Source organism: Hippocampus guttulatus, chromosome 13 (genome assembly GCF_054856545.1).
Source record: "Hippocampus guttulatus isolate MCC_2025c chromosome 13, RoL_Hgut_1.0, whole genome shotgun sequence".
Lineage (NCBI taxonomy): Eukaryota > Metazoa > Chordata > Actinopteri > Syngnathiformes > Syngnathidae > Hippocampus > Hippocampus guttulatus.
The window spans coordinates 12,299,588-12,324,810 of record NC_141273.1 but is presented as its reverse complement, the minus strand read 5'-3'; the positions used below and the strand labels follow the sequence as shown (position 1 = coordinate 12,324,810).

The following is a 25,223-nucleotide window of genomic DNA, read 5'->3' as shown; positions in this document are numbered from 1 at the left end:
TTTACTGGTGTCGCCACGGTAACTGGTGTCAACCGGTTATTTTTCTCCCGGGTTCAGCATTGAAGAAAGAGATGAGATGTTCGGTTGGTATCAAGCAGTGGGGGAGTGAATTCATTGACTGGAATGGAAATAGACAAAAAACAAATTTTTGGGTGGTTTTGTGAAACAAAGCCAGGCGGTAATTAGCCACATAAGGGTCCATATTCACGGTAAGCAAAAAAAAACCACAACAACAAAACGACAAGAGCAACCGGTCGCCACGTTCTCCTCGGTCGACCCTGAGAGGGAGAAGTGTGAAACTATGGCAACCGTGTTCCTCATCTTTGTGAAGAGAGGCTGTGAGGATGGCGGGACCGTGTTTGTGCAGGAAACGGCCGTCACGTTCAGCAGCTTGCATGCGCACCAGTGCCGTTTTCCGGCACCAACGTGGACATCACTCCCCAGTCAAATACCACCGTGGCCTTTCAAGGTTTTGGGCTCTAGAGCTTGTGAATAATCACCGACCCCCCCTCCCAGTCTGTCAGATGTGTTGAATGAGGCCAACGTAAAAACAAAAAGAGTTATGAATGAAACTCTCGATGAGCAAGAGGGTTTATGACAACCGAGATTACGTGTGAGATAAAAAATATAAATAAAAAAAATTAAATCTCTACTACTGCAGGGCTAGGCGACGCCAAGGACACGGTAACCATGACAACAATGGCTCGTGGCAGCCAAGGATGGAAGGAGGAGGGGCTACTGAAGGGAAGGGATTAATGGTTTGTTTGAATGATTGGAGCTTTTAGTCTGCTCAGGCACGCTGAGAAACCATCTTTAATTGTTACAGTACATGCAGACAGACAAGGAAAGAAAAACATGCTTCGAGAGTCAAGGACTCGCATTCATGTGATGCAACATCGCAGAAAAACCGAGAAGATGGACATTTCAAGTGAAATTCCTTCGCAGACAAATTAAAACAAATATACTTATTACACAGAGAGTCCCAGGGAATGGTCCCATAAAAACACACAGACACTTGACTTGGGCATTTTTACCGTTTAGAAACTCGTTCAAGAGTGGTGGAGCATCACCAAAAAAAAAAAAAAGAAACCAATCTCGGAATATGAGATTATTTTGGCTTTAAGAATATCAAAGGCTAAATTGCCCCTCAGCGCTTTTGACTTGTTGGTATTCACAGTAACATGCTTGTGATAGTTTTGAGGAATTTAAAAAAAAAAGCTCAACAAGAGTTGGAGTAAATCTTTGCACATTTTTAAATTAATTTTTTTCCAAATAATGATGTACGATTAAACATTTTAAAGGGTGCCCTGAGGTGAGCCGACGAGAGCGATCAGTGTTTTGCGCGCGATTTAGAGCCTCCTGCAAGCAGAGGGGCATGCTGGGTAATTGGGTTATAAACCATTGCTCCGTCTGCGCATGTGTGTGTAGGTGCGTGTGTTTGGCCAGTGTCTCTGCAGAGCCACCTTCTACCATTAACAGCAGATTCTGTCGATGATAAACGCACACAAGAGGTCGTCCGCTTCAGTCGAATACACGCACGCACAAACAGAATTATGCTCGTCCAACCAAACACACAGTACGGAAACAATCAATGTGTACATGCACACACGCAACAATCTCTAAAGGCTGCATAGGCAATCGAAAACAAGTTTGCCAATAATAAGAAACCGTTTTCATTTGTACTCATCATAAAACTCAATTAACTTGCCTTACAAATATAACACGTAAGGTGTGAACGAGTGTGCGTGTGTGTGTGTGTGGACGAGCCTTGTTAAACATTATGTGTGTTGGAGCAAAGTCTGTTGACCTCACGCCATGATAATTTTTCCGTCTTGTTCTGAGAGCAATTGCATGGATTGTCGGGAGAAGGCAAACACTAGAGCACGTGTCGAGGTCACCATGAATGGTCAAAAAAAAAAAAAGCAGCAAGATTTTAAATGAGCCTATACAATTTAACCTCCTTCACGTTGAGTGGCCTTGCATAACATTGAGACAAGAAAGGTTTTCATCAAAATCTAGCGAATGGGGAAAACATTCGACTTTCTGAGGTAGTATAAGAGAAATGATAAGAAGCAGAAGGCCCCTCGTGTGCAAGTTAATACGGTAACAGTGGGCGCAGGAGTGTGAAGTTTAACACGACACACACTTCTGCCTTATTGTGTTGAAAGCAGTTATCAACACAACAGGCCCTGTCTTTTTTTGCAATATCCCGCCTTGCCTGAATTCTGTGTAAAGGGAACAAGTTCAATGCTCTTTTATGGCTATTATGCTTCTACGTGGTTTTTTTTTTGTTTTGTTTTTTTTTTAAACAGGATCTCAGAGTTAAAGAGGCAGGTCACATCAGCTTTACATTGAAAATCTACATTTATGTAAAGCACACATATGCACATGCCCTGATATGGAATTATTTGTCCTGATTGCCAAGTGTGCAAAAACATTTAGCAGATTGTATATATATATATATATATACACACACACACACACACACACACACACACACACACACACATACACACACACACGTATATAGGGGACCACAGCTTTAAACATGGATATCTGAACACAAACGATGCAGCAACACATCTAGACAGACAATTATACTTACAGGCATACTGTATACACTTAAACCGACTGATAGTACTGCGGCACCGAGACCCCGAGAGAGGGACTGAAAGGATAGTAAAGTACATCTATATGCCTGCCCTATGCTGTTGCAGAAAATGGATGGAAATGTGATGATACTCTTTGTCCCTTTTTGCATATGTGCATGCGGGCATGCGTGCGTGTGGGTGTCACCGGTGTACCCTCCTTTTTGTCGCTGGAGTCCAACCACTGTCTCACTGCGCTGTGGTTGTACCCAGAGGCTTTTTTTTCCACCCGCAACGGCCAACCACCCGCGATACTTATCATGCAAGATGAAATTAAAAGCGGTATTCGGTGGTGGTCTGTTCGAGTGCTCGTCACTGCAGCGCTCGTGACGACATTCGGCGGGCGGAAGGACGGAGGGGCGGCAGGGGAAGGAAAGAAAGGGGCGTGCCGCAGCAGATGGAGAGTGTGGTGATTTCAGTTCTTTGTAGACATATTGAGGTCAAGTGCTGACATCAACATGATCATGATGGGATTTAACCATTTAATGACAAGAGAAGCATTAAATACAAGTTACGTTGCATCGTAAAGGTCAAAATGACGCCATGAGTCAATGAATACCCCCGCTCTTGCGCTCGTCCTGACCTTCCTGTGGAATGTGAAGTGTTTGGTTCTGCGAGTCTCCGAGGAGTGTCCACGCTTTGTCAGAACACGCCTCTCTCCCCGCTCGCTGGGAATGTTTGAACTCAACACACACTCGCGATCATCTCTCCGCAGGTTCTTCACGACAGTTTTCCCCGTGGCCAGCGCGGCGGGGAAACTTAAGCTGGAAACCGCGGCTCGAGATGACCACCATCTGGTCATGCTTTCCAGGAAGTGCTGTGGAATTTATTTAACCTCTTCAAAACTGAGGAAGCACCGCAGAAAATTCCTGGATTCTTGCAGAAACGGTCAGAAACCACAGTGGTTTTGACGACAAGGAGAAAAAAAATGGTGCCAGCCAAAACATTATGTACAGTACAATTGCAAAATTGAATAGCTGGATCATAAAATATAACGTTCAACTATTGTGGTTTACAGTAGCAACATACCTGCTGCCTGCCCAATCAGACTGCTTTTTTGGGGGGGGGGGGGGGCGGGGGGGGGATGCAGGCGTCATTCATTGCCAATATGTGTTAAAAGCGTCTTTTAATAAGTTTAATGTCTAAAACTGCGGTTCTTGAGATGGGTTCGACCAAACCCCAGTAGTTCGGTGACTGCAAGAGGAGTTTCTGAAGGGAAAAAAAAATAAAAATGTTCATGCTACATGAACTAGACTAAACAGTGCTCACGCCTCACAGATGTCAGTTTATAATCGGGTGCCAAAATGAAATGGAGATCTAATGCCTAGACGTGCCAACGCTGTATGATGAGGGGAGGGGGGAAAATCACACTAACCAGGTAAAATATTTAGCAATTTTGTACTTCACACTGTTAAATTAAATAATCCTTTTTAATTCAAGTTGATGTCCCACATACGAAAAAAAAAAAAAAGATGCCGGAACACAGAAGCAGAAAGCATTTTTAGCTTGCTGCTGGTGGATAATTCAAGTTTGGCTTTAATTTAATAAATGTATGAATATGTGGAGGACTCAAATAGACGTTGATTATTTAATTTGAAAGTAAGTCGGAAATGTCTTTTTCCGGAGGTCAAATTAATTATTTTTGCTCGATGCAGAAATAAAATTTCATGTTCTCTGAAGCGGTTCAAGTGCGATCTTCACTTTGGAAGTCAAAAGGGTTTTGTGGCTCCCGGTTTTATTTATTTTCTGTGGTGGATGATTGAAATGGTTCTTGAGTATTTGAAGGGGAAGTCAAGTAAAAAAAAAAATCTTTAGAATAAAGATTTTTTATGTTCTATATGCCCCCACTAGTGTAAACATGGCATTCTGATTAAGACTGCTTTTGTGCATTCCATCCCTTGCTCCAGTTGCGACTACGTTGCTGTGCAACGCATCAAAAACACGATGTACATAAAGTTACAACTAAAGCTCCGTCATGTAATCTCATTCTCCAAGATTAAAATGACAACGTAACGACCACTTGAGACCTTCAGTGCAAGTCCTACCTCTTAGGCAATAGAGAGGTCACTTTTGTTGGAGACACGGAGGGCCGTTTCCACGACGACCGCATGCGTGACTACATGCTTTGCACTCTCATGGCTACCGGAGGAAATGCGCAGCCTTGACGTTGCCTTTTCCTGGCTCGGCGTTTGCCCTGGGCTCTGACCAATCGTCAAGTACGGCGCGTACACACTCTCTCTCTCTCATTGTTCAATATTTAATCAGGTCGAGAAACACTCGACACAGAGGCTGCTCCGAGCCCTCCGCTCAACCTGACCACGCAGGTGAATGCATTGTATAGAACAGGGGTCACCAACATGGTGCCCGTGAGTAGTCCTCAAGGACCACATTAGCAGCCCCCGGGCCTGTTCTGAAGATTGCACACCAGTGATGGAGCACTGTGACCTCATCAGAATGTTTAAAAAGTGATGATTTATAGGAAGCTACTTTTACTTTTTCACACCTGGACAGGTAGCTTTGGATTTTTTTTTTTTTTGTGCCTTAATAAATTAAATTGGCATTTAGAAACTGGGTAGTCTGTGTGGTATTAAAATGGGTTTGATGAACTGTAATTTGAATGTGATGAATATGCAAAGAACACAGAAATCAGGAAGGTGGGCGGATACTATTTCACAGCACTGTATGCTTGCCGAGCTACATGCGTTAGTTTCCATCTTCTATTTGTTTTGCATAATTTTCCGGTGACTTTGACACCATGGATGCAACCTTCAAAAGGCATACTGCAAAGCCTTCTGTTTGCTTCTGTCTATAATTTACTTTGGTTGGTTTAATAATGAAACGTGGACGAATGCCATTTCTTCCGTTACCGCTCTAGTGAGGCAATTTTGCAGGGTCTCTGGGTGAAAGAGGCTCATGTTTCTATTCACTTGACTCGCATTACTCCCATGCGGCCCAAAAAATGTAAAGTTTGCGTAGATGCGTACCGTTTCCCTTTCAAATTACATTGCCTTTTTCAACACCTTATCTTCACTTATGGCCTTTAGCAGCACTGAATTATGCCTTTTTTTTTTATTGCGCCGTTCAGCTGATTCCATTCGCTCAGCGACTAACTGCAGTGGAAAAAGAAGAAGCCATTAGCCATCTCTGGTGCATTACCTCGTTCTAATTTCTGCCCTCCGGCTCGTAAGGTAGGAGCTCATGCCGCAGTGGGGCGAGAATTATGTAACAGGGACGACGTAATGGAGCAGGCTTGCATTAAAACCGAAAATTAAGCGTAGGCCAAATTGTGCTTGTGGTCTATTGGTCGCATCCATTCACTGGCACTGTTTAAGGCAGTGGCGGGAAACCTACTTCCACTCCGTTGTGATAATGTCAAGGTTGTTTCACCAACACTTACAAGAGCTTCACAAAAGGTTTAAACATTTATCACCATCAAAAAAAAAACAAAAAAAAAAACACCAATGAGTAAACTTTGACTAAGGTTGAGACATTTTGTCCACTTGGCTCCGAAAGGGGGGCAAAAAAAGGAGGGCGAATGTGTTGTCCTGTGCCATCATTAAAAAAAACAAACTTTTTTAAAAATAAATCTAATCACAAAGTTTGATGTAAAGAATTATTTCTTAATTTGGGATTTTCTTTCCCAATAAAGGTTGTAATTTTTTTTTTCTCAGATTTTGGTCCCATATTAGTTAGACAAACGCTGAATTTATTCAAACCTAAAGAATACGTCTTAACCTTTTGTACGCGGAGATGTTTTTTACCATTCTTCAATTTCATACAAACATTTTACGTGCTTCGACAAGCGTGTTCTTTTCCCACCACTGTACATGTCACAACTCTTACAAGCCGATCAGATTCATTTACTACATCGTGTTAGCTTGCCAATCAGCCCGTATAGAAACCAATTCCATGGTCCAGTTCTGCTAATTAATCCTTTCAAAGGCTGCGTCAATGGCATGGCTGAGAAACAATCTCATTACATTGTCGAATGTCAATCTCCTTCTAGTAGTATCAAATGCAAGATTCTGATAAACTAAAGCAGAACAAATAGCAGGTCCAAGTGTTGTCCAATCAATTAGCACATGTAAGGCATGATTCCAGCAGTACCTGACGGTAATTTAATACTGTGGATGGGGTGTTGCTCTCCAGGAGAGCATATTGGAAGTAAGGCATCAGATATGATCAACGTGTGTGTGCCGCATAATAATTAGAACGCATTTCGCCGTGTGCTGAGCCCAACTCTGCATGTCAGTACAAAGTGAAAGGATGCTCAACGAGCTTCACACACCCTTCCAAACTCCATTCAGTTCACAAGGACTGGACACAAAAGCGAATATGAACATGGTGCCCCTGCAGAATAACACAGGAGGAAATAGGATCTTGTTCCAAAGGGCCAGACAATAATGGAGGCCGGGGAGGAGGGAAGGGGAAAAAAAAAAGGGCTGACTCATCCATTCTTGACAAGCACTGTGCAAGCTTGTGCACGTTTGTGATGTGATCGTACGCTAACAGGACAGCTGAGGACACAAAGCAGGAGCTACAACTTCACTGCAGTGACTCTGATGTAACACTTGCAACACGAATGAGCCTTTCGTAGAAATTAACCCCATCAGGGGTTTTCTTGCATTGCAAATTTGGACACAGCCATCTCTGCCTAATTTCGGGCTATGTCAAATATTCAACTAACATTTAATGGACACATTTAGCCAAGTTAAAGTTGATTCACATTGCTGCTTGATTGTGCACGCAAGTATTTTTGTTACAGAGTTCATGTAGAGTGGGGCCTTGAGATATGAGTTTAATTCTTACCGTGACCACACTCGAAACCAATCATATCTCAAACTAACTTTCTCCACTGAAATGAATGGCACTGGCATATTCCATTCCAGCGTCTTGTTCTGTGTGTTTACAAGACAAACAGCACTCTATAATATTGTACTTCATAGAAAAACATACAGTCATGACAAATTAATTGTAGTGAAACAATTTCTTTGCTTCGATTCAAATAACGTTGTGCTGCTCCTTCTGGTGTGCATACCTTGCCCACCTGGGGGCAGCATAACAGACCTACGGACATACTGTACATCGAGAGTCTCAGAACCTCCCTTTGTATCTCCAAAAATTCACGTCGTATCACTTATATCTCAAGACACCACTGTATTTGTAGTTTTTATTTCAGTGCAATGACAATAAAAGACAAAGAAATGAGAAGGAACGAAAAATAGTTTTTATGAGCCAACAGGGGGGGATAGCGTACGCAGGTGTGCAAATAATCAATTTGAGGAAGGTAAGAATAAAACCTCAAGCACACACATACACATTTTTATGAGTGACCCCAAAATGGGGAAAAAAAGTTGACAAAAACATGAATAGACCCCACAACGAACGACTTCTCTTTGTCCTTGTTAATATGTTGAATGAAACACCCAATACAACCATTGACTTCATAATAGTTGCGAGGGATTACTGTATAGATATAAACACAAGGTTTAAAAAAAAAAGTACTAGCTGCCCAAGTAAGAATTAAATGCAGCAGTCCAAATGTCTAATTAGGTGGGTGTTGACATACACATTTAATTAGTGCAGCGTGTGTGGGCATGTTCTTACCTTGACAGCAGGTGCTACTCCATCCTCAGCAGTGCTCTGGCCATTCTGTCAAAAGAGCAGAGTGAAGAAAATTGTCAGCGCGCGCGCTGACAATTGCGCGGTGTTGATAGTGCACAGAGCGTGCACATGCATATATAAAGGCAGCAGACAAAAGAAAGAACACGAGAGGGAGAACATTTGCAAGACGACGTGGGCGGCACGAGTCCGCCGTGACACTTTGCTCCTCCGCTAACGCCGCCGCTACTAATCTACAACCGACACAAATGTGCGTCCTTCGTGTCCTGTCTTGCAAGTGATCTGCGGTACAATGCGTAATCAATGTGCTGTTATGCACAGAGAGAGGAAAAAAAAAACAGCAGGTGATGTTAATATGTTCGCAGAGGTGGCAAACCTTGAACATAGATAAGCAGAACCGTTATCCAATTTCATCTTGAAGCTCATTAAGTTTAGAGTTTGAGCTAAAACTGACATCACCTCTAAGTCATTATACACATTACTTTAAAATTTACTTCCACTAACGACCCAGGCTAAACTTCTGTCCTAGCCGACATACAAAACTTGTCTCTCAGTTGAGATGCATCCTTGACACCAATTACTACTTTCCTACTACCCAAGGCTCAGGCCCATCTTGTGGCATTTCAGAAAGTCTACAAAAACATGAATAGAGCTGTAACCTCAGTCGAAATGTTTAAATCCCGACTTAAGACTTATTTTTATACTCTTGCATTAAGTTAAACCCCTCGTAGGCCTGTTTTACTGCCCCACCACCCACTCCTCCTTTCTTCGCATTGTTTTAATGCAGAGCAGGCTATGTTACCGTTTTGACTTTTGTGACTTTTAGCGACACACACAGTGAGAAGCAAAGTAGGAGAATATAAAATAAAACGGACAAAGCTGAAACACTCCGGGGGTGTCCGAACTGCTTTTGTCCAGCATTAAGCTGCAATTCATTGCCCTAATAGTGCCAGAAGATCGCCAGGGGTCATGTGGATTACTGAGCAGAAGAGGTGTTTACTGCTTTGATTTGGGTAGGTTTCTCGTACTTCCTGGCTTATTCCCGTTCCCGTTGGCTTGCCATGAGTCACATTTTTGGACGGTGCTTTGGCTCTTTTCTTGAATTTAATTCCTATCTGATGGTGCAACCTTAACAGAAAGGAGCACGGAGTGACTTTTTTTAATTACTGTGGTTAGTTTGGCAATGACGCAGAACTGCATCGCGTCCTACGAAGAGTTTTCTTGAACTGTTCGCCCCGTCAGTCAAAATTGAGTGTTAATGTCGATAAAAGCTGAATTTTTGAAGACGCTTTTGTATTGCATGTCTTTTGAGCTGCTGTACCTAATATTGGGCCAATCAAGACCATACAGATTTCTTGTTTTATAGTAACAACTCATAAGAATATACAAGGTGTGTCAGAAAAATTTCACATCCTTCAATCCCTGAAAAAGTGTTGATAAATTGCTAAACGTTTTCATTGTGACAGTCACATGACGATTTTTTGAATGTTAAAAAAATTAATAAATTAAAATAATAATAATAATAATAATACATTGGGGAGACACCAAAGATGAGTTGTCCGGTCACATTTAGATCAGCTGAAATTCGTCATGCTGCAGCCACCGCGAGAGAGACACAACGGTACGTCGCAGACTGCTGACTCACGACATTTTAGCGGCGACTTTGCCGCTTTGCTGCCTCTTCACATTTGGGACAACAGCGGAGTTGTTTACTCTTTGCGGGGCTCATCTTGAGAGGGTGACTCATGCGCTGCTACATGTCCAACGATACATAAGAAAGTCACTCTGGTCATGAATATTCAGGATTACTGCAGTTTACTGCATCGGTCCCACTTGTACGAGGGATATTTTGCAAATTAAGTGATGTGGCACTGTACTTCTTTAGACGGCAAACTGAATAAACAGCGCATCTGCTGTCTGCAACCAAGCCGTGAGGTACCATTTTGGCACAGCTGCTTCACGACAATTAATCAACAATCAATTTGACTTAATTGATTACATTCCGAACATACACATTTAGGGTGGTAAGCCATGCTAATTGTCTTTGCCGACGTGCCCACTGCATGCATCGCATGCACAGTTCACTACACAAAGTAACAAATGTAGTTTGGTGGCTGAATGCTGTGCTGCCCCAACAAACGAAAATGCAGTCAAAGGTTCAATCAACGGTTTCATGGGTGCTTGCGTTTTTCTTCACATGTTGGGGCTGATAGTGGCAGTTAGCCTCATTGCAACCTCCTAGCTCCGCCCCCTTTTGTCATGATAATGAAAGCTGGACTGCATTAGTTTTGTCGTGGAGGGGTGAGAAATGTGGTCCATTAGCAGTCGAAAAAATGCCCCACCCTTAAAGATGAATTGCATCTTTGATACTTTTCACCCTGAAATGTGATTTAAAACATGTAAAATTGCTTTCTTATATAAGAAGCACAAAGAGTAACTAACATCTCCTGGAATTCTGCTCCCGTTTTGCGCCAAGAACGCCTCCCTTCCTGATGAATTCCACAAATTCCACTTTTACTGCAAGCTTTCTGGATAAGAAAAACGGAAATCATTCCAACCCTGAGCTGAGACTTCATTATAGACATCATTCACTCAAGCCCTTAACCTGTAAATCCATTCAAGACGTTCAAATGAGCGCTGTGGTCCTTTCATGATGTACAACGTTGTAACGCCGATGCTAAAAAGAGAAACTTTTTGGGGGAGAAATAAACACCACACAGTCAATTTGGCAAAAATTCTTGCATGTGGCAAGATTCTTCATAAAAAGTGCATTCCCCCCACCCCCTTCTTTATGATGGCTGATTTGAACTCACAAAAGGGGCGAACATGAACTCTTTCACATCCTCTGTGCCCTCTTCCTTCTCATGCTTCCTGTAGACTGTGACTGTGCACAGTACGGCAGGCAGTCAACACAATGACGAGCAGCGGCCGTGACAACCAAAAGCTCAACGCGAGTGTGCCACGCGATTCGTTTTCTGCAATGCAATCCATTTGGAAAGTGCTTATTTGGAGGTATGGGGTCCAAAAATGGTGCCTTTTTTTTTTGCGGACCTGCTCATTGGACTTCGACCGAGGCGAGTCAATGCAGCCATATAAGCGCCGAGAGCCATAAAGTGAGGCCGCATGGAGCGACGGTGGTGATTAAGCAGCAAAGTACAGACCAAATTACATTTCAGGGTACTTTAAAGAAACCGTCGGAAAGTCAGGAATGAACGACGTCAGGGATTTTACAGCAGTGTTTGTGATGCCCCAAAAAGAAGGCAAGGCAAAGAAGCAAAATCGTACCGTACAACACTTTTTAAGAGTCTCAGCCACCCAAGGTCATTGTAACCTGCAAAAGATGAAATTGAGAGGACTGGACTGTCCTCGTCCATAATCGAAATGGAACGAAAGGAACAATTAGGGTTAAAGGCGCTTCAACAACCAAGAACAGCGCAGTTTTCTCAATTAACTCTTTCATTCCACAAGACGTACTTGTACGTCTTTTTCAAATTAGGCCCCGCCTACCAAGGACGTACTTGTACGTCTAAGTCTTTTTTTTGCGTCATAGAGAGGAGGAGGGTCTGATGCAATCTGTGAATGAGAATAAGCCGTTTGCATTGTAAATCATTTTAAAAAAAGTGACCAGTAGGTGGCAGTGGTGCCTCACGTGCTTGAAATGCATGCTTTTACAAAAAGCTCTTTTTCTCTGTTTTTTTGCCCAGGAATCGCCATTTTCATGAAACTTAGTCATTTTGTAATGCCAATTGCTGAAGAATGGAAAAAGATAGAAACAATTTTTTTTCTGCTGAACGAAGAGAGTCCAAACTTTATTTTGGTAGGCTCCATGTTTGTATAGAACCAAATATTCTGTGGGCCTTGCAAGATCAGTCAATACGCTGGGATTGAGGGGGTTGCTCCAGAGAAAATGGCTGGGATTGAATGAGTTAAATAACTGCAGATCGAAGAAGCAGCATCATCTCTTTCTATAGACGCAAACCAGTTCAGGGCACTCTGTTTTTCCTCAGTCGCTTCAAGTTATGACGAATCGACAATCAAATTCATGCAATCAACCTATTTCTTAACGATCAACTCATCAATGACTCAATCACTTTGCCCATCCCTAAGACAAAGACAGAAAGAATATTTACAAGCCCGAACACAAGATGTGTCCTTCTTACACCAGCAGTCATAAAGCCCTCAAAAACAGATGATCTGAGGTCTCCATGGCAACATTAGAGATGCCACTTTCCTGAATAAAAGCCAGCGTGCAATCAACAGGGCTTTGAAGCTGTTATGTCTAAGTCCCATTTCCACATGCACGGCGTGGTCGTTTTTATTTAAATCTGCCATGGCAAGGGTCTGCGTGTGCATGTCGAGCATGTGGTCAGCAGTCCTTCCGACACTCGTTCCTTTGACACGTTCAATCTCATTAGCCGCGCATGGCCGATCCAAGTGGCCCAGTTAATCGCGACGGCGCTCCCCTGGGCTTCCTCAATGAGAGCGCAGGCATGCGCACGCACAGACACACACATAAACAAGGCTCAACATGTTAATAAGCGAGAAGGCCTTGCGATTAAACGTGTGGGAATTGTACTTGTGCAAACATTTGTCCGGCAGGAGGACTTAACAGGCGAGAAGGCGGAACTTTTAATTCCTTGCAGTACGACTGTCTGGTCATAAAAAAGTAAATAAAAATTCAACAAGCTCAGGGTACCAGCGCTGTTTGAGTTGGTTAGAGAAATGCATTTTCCCAACATGACAGTGTATCCAGGAGACAAGAAATACAATAAGCGCCTTTTAGCTGGGTTTTTTTGTAATCCTAGCCGACTAAATTTCTCGGTATCTCGGCGAATATTGATAGAAGACCACTTTGCTGGTGTCCTCTGATGCCACTAAATGGGAATTGTCTACATTTATTTGCCCCTTTTTGGCTGAGGTTTCTGATTTATACTAGCAAGCAGAAGAAGTAGAAAATTATACCTGAAACATTTAGCATTAGCTTTTAGCACAACGGATGAACGTATTGCATTAAGAAACTGTGATGCAACGGCCTAAGAAATTAGAGAAAGTTATCCCCAGCTAGATTTTTTTTGTGTGGAATGTATCTACATGTCTTTCACCAAAATCTCCACTATAATCACAGTTTTTTATTTTGTTTTGTTTTGTTTTGTTTTTTTGCCTCCTGCCCACACTGCTTTTCTTGACGGTTCATTTGCGCAACTTCTGAGTTTTTAGTGCAAGTGACGCGTTTGAAACATCGTGGTAATTTTGTCCCATGAAATTTGAAGAACCCATCAGAAAAAAACGGCTCATATGATCTTATTGGTGGATATTTTTCATCGCAACGTTTTTATCCAAGCCACCTGGTTGCCACACACGATTCTCGCACCAGTCTTTGATGTTACAAAGCCATTCTCTCCGAGGTCTTCCACCTTTGTACCTTCAGTCACGCCAACAAAAACATACTCGACACTTTTGATAAGTCCGTGGATGTGGCATTCTGCAGAGGCGATTGAAGAGATTCCGCTTTCTCAGTATAACAGTCAACACTACACCGAACTTCAGTATTGTGTGAAACCGTCTGATGTTCAGTATGAGCATTCTCAAGCTGCGAGTAATATCACACATTCTTTAGATAGAAAACACGGCTCGAAAATCTTCTACATCTTGGAAGGCATCTGGTGGTGAACTTTCAAGAAGGCCCTTCTTGTTTCCTCTCAATTGAACAACGGCTGCAAAATATGATCTGGTTTGATGATCTTGTTTCAAGAACTGTGTGACGAACCGGCTCAAAGCTCTCAAGGTCTAGGTAGGTTCCACACCCATATGGTTTACCTAAACGGCTAAACAAACAAGAAGCCCCGCAAAACCTTTGAGATATCGCATGCCCTCCCTTCACTCCTACAGTCTTGCTCAGGTGTTCCGCAGGTCACACCCAGATTAGCTGCACTTAATCCTGCGCAAGAGATAAAGGCATGAATTTGCACACACACACACGACTGCTTGGGTCGACGGTGACAGCAAACATGGCACACTCTTGAGCCATCGACCCAACTTTCTCCTTGATGAGACCCGAGATATCATGTGCAAACTAATCCAAAATAGTTTCAGTCGGTTCCCCCTCATTCTCTGGCCAGCTCTACGTAAATATGAACACTTTTTCACTCTTTAATACAAATCGCAGAAGTACAGTGGCTGCAAGTTCTCAAGTCGAAGTGAAAGTTTCTGTGTTCACGTGGTCAAGATCTAGTGGCAACCGGGACCTGCGGACAGATGCGTGGGCTCATTGGCAGGATCGTGACAAATGCCAGAAGTCATTGAAGGTGGCACTGAGTCATTGGTGGAGGCACAGCAGTGGGGATGATTGGTCCCTCTTTATCAGTGCTGATTCACTCTGGATCAGACGTCATCGGCCCACAGACATAAAAGCACATCATCAATCAAACGGTTTTATGACTCCCTCTCCAACCTGTGCCATCAGGTTTAATCGTAAATTACGTTTTGATCCTTGACGTAGCTGTTTCAAGCGTGGCGGACCAGGAGGGATTCCAGCTTTGACAGTGAGGAATTAGCTGGAAAAGTTTGAAAGAGGGTAGCCGCGTTTGCAACTTGGGTACTTGCTCTTACAGCCCTGATTCCAAAGTGGATCTTCAAAAATAATAAGTTACTGATTTAATTTTATCGCGGCAAAGCCATACTACTCTGAGAACGCCCAATCTCATTTTATCCTGGTAGCCACCAAGCAGGGTTCAGGCCTGGTTAATACAGTGGAACAACGTCAATTCTGCGGTGATGTGACGCTGGTGAATTTGCGAATGCCAAAACGCCCCTTGAATAGGAGACCAGCTGGGAATACCATGTGCCGTGAGATAACCAAGCCAACCCAACGCATGAAAAATAGGGAGGGCTGGAGTCAACAATGACATCAGTCCATTAAAACTCATTCAGTACCAGCCAATTCTGGACCGAGTCTGAAAAGACGTTTAAAAACGTCTTTGGGAATGAATGAGTTAAAACCTCAGATAAAAATTCATCCAAAAACAGCGCCCTCAAATAGGGGAGGAAAAAAAAAAAAAAACTTTGATGAAGCAGATGTACCTAAACGTAGTCCCCTAGGTCCCATTGACCTAGAGTGAAGCGCTCAACCATCTTGAATAAAAAAATGTTTAAAAAATAAAAAATAAACTCCACAGCCAAATGGACCTGGACCAGACCTCATAAAGCATCGCGCTCAATGGAAGCCATCATGTCACAGCACAGCAGGTTGGCCCGCCTTTTCGTTTCCTAGTCAGCCAACAAGACCACCCCATCTGTCTCGTGGTCCAACATGCTCACTTGGCATAGACTCATTAGCTCGCTCTTTCTGCTCAATCGCTCACGGGCCCAAGGTGCCTCCCTGACGCTGGCGCTAGCAAAGTGTGCAATGGCATGGTCGCTCCGGCCGAAATGGCACCGACCTCCCACTCTGAATGGCAGTGACTGCTGTGATCAAATTTATCACAGCTTAGGTGATAATGAATGCAAAGTGGAGAACTATTGTGGAGTCCGATGAGAGACAAATCACCGGGGTTTGTTTTTTTTGGTTTTAAATAAAACCGCACATTTCCCTCCCATCAATCATACAATAGGCAGGCAATTATAGTCGACACTGTTTCAGCACTGGGTCAGCGCTACCATCTGTTCAGAGGTGCTGCTGACAAGTGGATGGGACAAAAGCAAGAATTTGTTACTTACTACATACAATGACAACAATGTGAGAGGGTGACTCGTTTTGATGACAGCGGCAATGTAAATATGGGTGCATTTGTCAAAACTCATTAACTCAACTCACTGTTTATATACACGTGTAGTTGGCAGTTGTCACATATTGTACAGTGATCCCCGCTAGACAGCAGTTGATGGTTCACGCCCCTGCTATTTTTTGCTAAACAGATTTTTATCGTGCAGTGTAATTCCCTCACATGTGGGAAAGGAGAGCTAAAGTAACATACACAATGTTTATTGAAACTGAGTCAACACAATGAGGAGACTCGTCCAGGACCTGCTGTTGGCCACAGCTCACACCCAGACACTCATACAAAGAATCATTGGTGTCACACTGCTATCCATTTTTTTTTGTTAGATATACTAATTTTGCATGTATGTGTGTCATTTGATTTTTTTTTAATTACATAGGCCTACTGAACCATGCTGCTGACTAATCTTGTTCCTGCTGTTCATATGCACTTTAGGTATGCAGATACAGTCTCTACATATGCAGTTTTCGGCTCTCATTGGAATCGGTTCACTTGACTGCTGCTATACATACATAGATATTTTTAGATAGTTTGACATTAATTCATAAATCCTTGCTTCTTTCATTTATTTTGTGCACACTCTTCTCGACAAGTTTTTTTATTCATATTGTAGTAAATTAATGTCCTCTGTGCTATGTATCATTTTCTCGTGATATACTGTGTGATTAATTGTTTCAATAACTTTCTGTGGAGGAACCAAAATGTCTAACTTGGAATGAAACTCATTGTGGCCAACTAGTTGAAATTAGTCATATATTGCAGCATGTCCGCTTTTAATCAGAGAGGCGATATAGGCCAAAAGATGGAGATCAACTTCTGAGACCAGGATGTACCTCTGCTATCAGAAAGGCCATCGACGCTAAACGATAGATATCAATTTCCAGGACCAGGATGTTGCCCTCCTATTATTGAAATGTTCTATCTACAAATCAATCTTCACCGTAAAGCAGACTGAGGACATTGTGTCTTACCGTGCACAGAGTCACACAAAAGGGGGGAGATCAGAGACAGAAGGCATGAATATTGCATTTTGCCCGGCGCCTGATGTAGCAGATTCCTGCAGCTGTTCAATCGTACGGTGTCAGTGACATTCTACAGGTTGTCACCGTGCAGGTGTTGAGGCAGACTTGCACATACTGTACTGTGATTGAACCTCCAAAAAGACTGAATGTGGAACACAACTGTGGATGTTTGACTTTTTCTTTGCCACACTGTAGAAGAGGGACCTTCATCAAGAGGGCTTGTCAAGAGAAGACAAGCGATACAAACTGGCCGTCACGTTAAGTCAACGTAATTTTTTTAATGGAGTGTCAAACCATCAGTTAGATTATATTGATTGAATTTATCAAATTTGTGTTCATTTGTCAGTGGAAATCCCCCCCATATCTTCCATAGTTCAAAGTTCATCTTGTCTTATGTGCATGATTTGCATTAACTACTTTGCTGTAACGAACTCGCAACCCCTGAACTGTGAGGCAGATGTGCTAACCAGTCGGGCGCCTCAAAACAACCAGTTACTCCTCCATTTGCATCCAGCGACGTCCCAAGCTTCAGTGAGTTTCCTAATTGGCTTGCATTCTGTTTCAAATCCCACTATTGGAGTCCGTGGCTCACGCCAAATCTGTGTTGACTATACGCATAAGAATCTACCATCATAAATATGGAACGGGTTTAACATTTACGATTGGTGGACCTGGCTGTTTCCCGAAGAGATTGGGGAAGAAAATTTCCAAGTATAATTTGTCAGAATCATCTTTTAGAGACACCTGACAATCTGGCCTATGCCGACTTTGATCGGAAGGGGTGGAAAATTCTCAAATTATGAACCAATTATCGTATGGTGTGTGCCCTGCATAGTCTCCATACAGAGTTCTCTCTTACACACTGTTCAAACCTGATATCCATCAGCAGTGCTTGTTTCCCTGGAGAAGTTCAATACGGGGCGCTGTAACATGGTGGAAAAGCATACCTCCTGTTAAAAGGCACTTCTCTGGGCTTGGAAATGCTCTTGAGTTGAAGTGACAAAGTGGAACATTTCCAAATAAAGATACATTTGGAAATAACTGATGTGAAGTGATGAATCATCTCCTTTAGATAAGATTAAATCACAGGCTTTAAAAAAATCATGATGGGGTATCCATTTATTTTTGCTCCAATTGTTAACCACTGAGAGATTATCCAATTTCACTTAATTGGTCTGAGAATGATTTCAAACAAACAATAGATCTTTCTTAATCTATTCATGCCAGCGAGTCCGCTATGTTTAATGACAGGCTGAACAATTTTATGCTCTTAGATAGATGTACTGTACAGTACTTGGAATGGAATAGGATCTAATTCTGCCTGTCACTATATGTCGGTAGCATAGACATATAAACAGTTTATTTGTAGTAAATACATTTCCTCAGGCACGCTAGTTAGAAAATGGGTGTACTTTTTTTTTTGTTGTAGATGTTTTTTTTTTTGCATTATCAGATTAGATATGGTATTTCAAAGTAGGAGAAGGGGAGGGGAAAGGGTATAACATGCATGTGTAATGTACACATTTATGAACATTTTTCTCCCACCAACATCAAACAAGCAAACTACCGGTTCTTCAAATCATTTTATCTCAATGTAGGCACTTGATTGAAAATCCCAAAAAGTCAAGCATAGTAACTTGAATGTAACGTTGGAATTCTGCTGTACATTGCACTTGTGGTTACCTCGGTTTCCAGCTGGACCAGTTCCATTGTGGGCCAAGGCTCGGCAATCTGTGCGAGCGGCATGTTGGCAGATTTTTTTTTCCCCCGTGAAGATGCAGAACTTCTCAGGTCGGCTTTGGGTCTCGGTGTCGGTTCGGTGACTTGGTGCTGTCCACACACAGTCCTCGTGCACCACCCGGGAGTGGGGTGGGGGTTCAACAAACAGGTGCAATCGTTTTGATTTAATTCGGTTCGCTCCAAAGTGATAATCCAATGCAGAGTATAATAAATCCAGGCAGTACGAAGCAGCCTCGGGGCTATCAGTTTTTGACAGGCAGAAAAAAAACTGTGTGTAAAAACACACCAACAAAACAAAAACAAAAAACCCCCCAAAACAATCCTGAAGGAATGCTACCAAGTCCGGACTGGCTTCACAGTCGAAGCCAAGCTTGAGTCGTCCTCGCCGGACTTCCTCTTCTCAGTCTTGCCTTGGTAGTAAAAAGCTCCGCGCAGCCTCCGAGCTGAGATTGTCATTGGCACACTCCCAAAGACGAGATTCATCCTGCCCTCCTTTTCTTTCTTTTTTTTTTAACCCTCGCAACTCCAACGCCCAGGTCCGATGTCTCCATCATCAGGTGGAGAGGTAAACTGCAACTACGTCATGCAAAAAAAATTAAATAAAAAACACCTGTACTAGAGTATCATACTGGAACTGCCGTGTGAATCCGAAATATGAAATATAATATTAAAAATGTAAATATGAAAATTGGAACTTGCCTCAAATTATTTTTTAGTAAATAAGGTCAAATCTATTCTATTCAAAATTATTAATGATGTTACAGCATCAATGTGACCTGTAGCCTCGACAACTCATTTGAAAAAATAAATCAAATCTTTTTGAAGAAAAGTACAAATAAACAATTGGAATAAATGTGCACACCCGCTTACAACTGGGTATGTGGCTGTGTTCAGAATTAACCAATCACATTCAAAATTCATGTTAAAATAGGAGTCTGAACACACCTGCCAACTTACATAAACCTCCAATTTTGGTCTTGACCATGCAGTGTTGTTTGTTCTTCCCATTCACAGCAGCTCTTGTAGTGAGGGCCCTCTGTGATATAACACACTTCTTCCTCGCTCCATTCAACAGCAGAGAGTGTTTCACTCGCGGACGGCACCGGTTACTATTGGCAACAGGAGAGCATCAAACTGTGGATGGATCTGATATTTTTTCTTTTGGGAGGGGGATTCAAATTAAGATGAAGGCGAGGCATGTAGAGCAAAGAGAGTTGAAGTGGGGCAGAGGACGTAACAGATAATTTGGTGTCTTGTCTTTTGGGTGGATATGTTTGCAAAAGCAGGCTGTGTATACTTCAATGTGAACTGTCATCAACAGCTGTCGTTACATATTGGAAATGCCACATCCTTGCATTTTTATAACGCTTATCTTCATTAGAGTTGCAAGTGAGCTGGAGACAGCTCACTTTGGGCTTGAGGCAGAGTACCGGTACATCCTTTACTGGTCAACAGTCAAATATCGTACACATGAGGACAAACGACTATTCCCACTCACAGTCACACCTATGTACAATTTAGCCTTCAATGAACCTAACATGCATGATTTTGGAACATGGCAGAAAGCTCACAGAAGAAAAACATGCAAGCACAGGAGGAGAATATGCAAACTTTACAAAGGAAATGCAAGTCAGAGGCCAGTGTACTCATGCAGTCAAAGTGAATGGTGAACTCAAGAACCTAACAAAATGAACCTAAATCCCCCAAAGTGACACACACACACACACACACACACACACACCCTCCATGATGCTCTAGTGACATCAAATCTGACAGTGATGACTCAGAAGGAAACCCCAGGGATAACCCCCCTTAAGTGTCATCCTGAAGTGAAGCATCATGGGAGATGTGACTCATCCCTGCATGTGTAGCGCTCAACAGAGTGGGACTTGAATAGACTTCGCTGCATGTCGTAGGAACGTCAGAAAAGGAATGCTTACATTGCTGCTTGGCAATATAAATTGTGGATGTCTTTTCTCAGGTGACGGGCGGCCCAGTAGTCCAGTGGTTAGCGCGTCAACCTCATAGTGCAGAGGTAGCGGGTTCAATTCCAGCTCCGTCCTCCCTGTGTGGAGTTTGCATGTTCTCCCCGGGCCTGTGTGGGTTTTCTCCGGGTACTCCGGTTTCCTCCCACATTCCAAAAAACATGCATGGCAGGCCGATTGAACACTCTAAATTGTCCCGAGGTGTGAGTGTGGGCGCGGATGGTTGTTCATCAATGTGTGCCCAGCGATTGGCTGGCAACCGGTTCAGGGTGTCCCCCGCCTACTGCCTGAAGACAGCTAGGATCGGCTCCAGCACCCCCTGCGACCCTTGTGTGGATAAACAGAGTGGAAAATGGATGGATTTTGATTGCGATTCCGTTACCAAAATGAAGGAACAAAATTAGACTGTAAATTTCTTTGTGAATCGCAGATAAACCACCATTAGCAACCATTAACCAAGCATCATTACATCGTAATTGGTGCCAGTTTCATGGGATTAATTGACACGACCTGAAAGTAAAGCAATCTTCAAAACACAAAATACCATATAGTCAACAAGAGGGCACTGGAACTCATGTACACAATGTTCCTATATGACGTTTCATCCCGAGTGGGATACATCACATGGTTAAATTCAATTTGAAGCTTGGGTCACATTTCACATGGAGCACTTTCATGCTTTATCATGGGCAGTACTGTATATGCCACATACAGCTGAGCTCAATGAAGCTATGTATGTGCCATCCAGCAGCAGAGATGCTAATTAATTAGTCGCTCCAAAGTTGAGGGGGGGGTAATTATCCAATCTCTGCTGAGTGGGAAGAAGATACTGCAATGATTAAAAGTCATGCTGGCGGTGCGCCGTGCCCGTGCTGAACGGAGTTATTGTGTTTCAAACAGTCGTGGTGTTATCGTTTGTCATGGCAATGGCTGCAGGAGAGTGCGGCCTCAGAGGACAATTGCGATTGATTGGACAAATAAAGACAGAGAAGAGAACAAGCGACTGGCTGCATGTATCATTATCTACGATGACTGTGGAATACCTAAGAGCTTTTCAAATCTTAAGTTTGACCAAGAGCAATCCATGGATCTTTTATAGCAGTTGACCTCAAACTGGTGAATTGAATTAATTACATGGTATCATTTGGGAAAATTCTGAGCCTATACATGGGGACCAGAGCACCAATAAAACTAAAACGACCTACCTTAGCTTTTGGCTAAGTGAATCTCAGACATGATTGTGACATACCATAAAAACCACAAATCCCTGTATTAATAAAGTCAGGTTGACAGTTTTTCAGAATCAACTGAATTTCCTTTATGAATTGCTTTCACAATAGTTGCAGCAGAAATAAATGTTTTTCAAAGAACGAAAGCCATGTTTTTTTCAGTCACAGCAAGTCGTCCAGGTCCCGAAGAAACAAGCGAGCCCCCGTCCATCATATTATCACCACCATGTTGGACTGTTGGCATGATGTTTTTATCTGAGATGCTGTGTTTAATTTACACCAGATGCAAACCAGACAAACACCTTCTAAAAAGTTTGTTCAACCATCATCTCGTCAGTCATCCAGCGTGCATAACATCACTCATGATGGTTGCACACAGCTTTGAATATAAACAAACAACTGCTATTATCTTCAAATCACAAGTGCCACTTTTATCCATCATCATCCTCAATTCATTCTCTTTCAAACGTAACTTTTGCTGCAATAATATCATGTGATATTCCATTGCATTTTGATGGGCCTTGACAGCTACAACTTTGTGGCCACACGAGGAACCTTTGGTCGTGTCGTACGGTCTGCTGCGGGCCTAACACATGTTTTTGGAATGGGGAAGGAAGTTGTAGTACCCAGAGAAAACGCAAGGAAGAAGAGGCAAACTACACACAGTAGTGTGTGGATTTGAAGCCCTGACCTCAAAAGTGGAGGCAGATGTGCCTATATAGCACTAAAACAGCCATCCGATTGCAACTGTAATTATCATACAACCCGATAGAATTCATAGAATGGATGAGTTCATCTGTGGTGGTACTCATGAGGAGTATTATGTTCAGACTTTCCTTCCCCCGAAAAAAGCTTCTCGTGTTCCAGTAAGAGAATCTGGTGAGCGTGGTAATGGGTGTGTTCTGCAACACGCTGGAACTTGAATTTGTCCCTTTGATATTTCGGGCTCGGCAGAATTAATCTCCTGACTCAGTAAAGTCAAACTTTTCAATGATGCATCAAAATAAACAGACACAAACTGGAGTTTTGAGGGCAAAAGTAAACACACCTGAACAAAACTAAAACAAAGCTGATATTGGAAAGAATAAAGAGTCTCATAGTGGTCCTGGTTTAAGCTGTCCATCATCAGACTGGTGGGGGCCACTCATACTCCTCTTTTTGCCATCTCAAACTCAGTGAATGAAACCACAATCACAATCAGTTCACGTTGGCTGTCTGGTGTTAATCACGAACGCATTTGCTTCCATCATTCAAACAATAAAGTACTCAGTGTTCTATCGATTAAAGGATTAGACAGCAGGGGGTGCCAAAAAACAGAGGCCAGCTCTTTGATACTTTAAAAACCTCTTTCGTTGCCGCCCTTCTGCGGATGGGGGGGCGGTTACACAATAGCTAACGTAAAACAAGAAAGGACTGTTTCTCAACTCGCCTTTATCGCGTCTGGACTCGCGTTTTGGTGCTAGTAAATCATCGTCTTTGTCCGTGGAGTGACTTCCCCACCTTGCCAAAAGCGCCCAAAAAAAAAAAAGCCTGGATTTTAGCTACGGGTTTTGCCCGCTATCAACATACAGTTAACATGCTATCCTTCCCAAAATGCGCTGCAGTGAATCGTCAAGCTTCAACTTCGAAATGACGAAAAAATATTTTGTTGTTATATTGTTAATTTTTCTCCCTAAAACAAATATAATTCTGAAAAACAGAAAGGGGTTAAAAAACTGCATTTTATTTTTTCATACACACTCTACCAAAATATTAAAATATCAAATCATAAAAAAATGATACATTACTTTTTTGTATAAAAAGTTATCAAAGGAAAAAATAAGTAATGTCCTCCCATATAGTTATGATTTCCAAATACAGTATTTAGCTAGATTAAAGGAACAATTAAACAACAAAATTAATTCCTTAAAAATTCTCATGAGGAGGAGTACTGACCAGTAAAGAGGATTAGGATTAGAAATCTTGTGACTGCTCATGAAAAAAAACGTCATATAATCTGTGTGAGTTACAAGGGGCATTATTTTAATGCGTTATCATGATGTTATGTGGTTTGATAATTGGACATGTTTGCTCACTTAAGAAAAAATTACGTGTACAGACCAAGTGATGGAGCACAAATACTGGAATACTCTAATTAAGTAGACAAAGAAAGCTAATTTACACTACATGCACATTTCATCAGTAAGAATGCGACTTTACATTTTCTCTTATAAAGTATCAAGACAAACACACACACACACACGCGCGCGCGCACACACACACACAAACACACACACACACACTGATAACCGTGTTTTCAGTGAAAAAAATGTTTTCAGTATCAATGGCAACGTAAAATGGCTGCCCTATGTCTTCAAACACGAGTGACCTATTGATAGTCCATTCATATACAGTACTGTATATGTTCGTATGTGAGATGGAGAAAAGCCGGTTGATTTTGCTGCTTAATTCATTTTTCACATTCATATACAGTATATGTTCGTATGTGAGATGGAGAAAAGCCGGTTGATTTTGGTGCTTAATTCATTTTTCACAAAAACCCTATTAATCAGAATACCATTTTTAGAGTAGGTGAGAGAACTCCTTATTGAAAAGTTTTTGACTTGACTTCCCATTTAAAGTTATGAGAAAAAAACATGTAATGCTATACGAATAACGTCATAAAATAAACCTGATATGGTTATAGTTTTTCGAGAATAACATTAAATTACGACAAGACAAAAACGTTTGAGAAAAAAAGTTGCCATGTTACAAGAATAAATCCAGTTATTGTTCTTGTACTTATCGTACTATTAAGTATTACGTCATAATCAAATTGGGTAACCTGAAGAATCCTCAACTGCAAATAGTTTTTGTAATATTACAATTTCTCTAAACATTTAAATGAAAGGTAAACAAAATAGATACAACAACATTTTATTAGCCCACCCAATGACAGAAAGAGTTTGATTCATTTTTTAAAATTCGATTTTTATTAAAGCTATATTGAACTTCTGCCAAAGTTATTTTCTGTTCACATACTTGGATTCTGACTCAAGTGTTGCTTCATTGCAGGTACTGTATAGTCCTTTATACAAGACTTCCCACAGGTAAGAGTAGGAGGGAGGGACACCACCACTGCTTGACAACGAGAGGGGCGCTAAGGGGCTTTGCTGCCAACTCCCACCCACCTGTACCTGAGCGAAGGAGTGCCACTCTT

The 25,223-nt window shown here is 42.1% G+C and overlaps 1 long non-coding RNA gene across 1 annotated transcript; it reads right to left on the bottom strand.

Annotated features, from left to right (window-relative positions):
• Nucleotides 1-19,264, bottom strand: LOC147196396 (uncharacterized). Its single transcript, XR_015102618.1, has 3 exons — nt 18,754-19,264; nt 8,256-8,300; nt 1-118 (listed from the first exon to the last, which is right to left on the bottom strand). It is a non-coding gene; the product is annotated as an uncharacterized LOC147196396 (long non-coding RNA).
• Nucleotides 19,265-25,223: the final 5,959 nt, after the last annotated feature.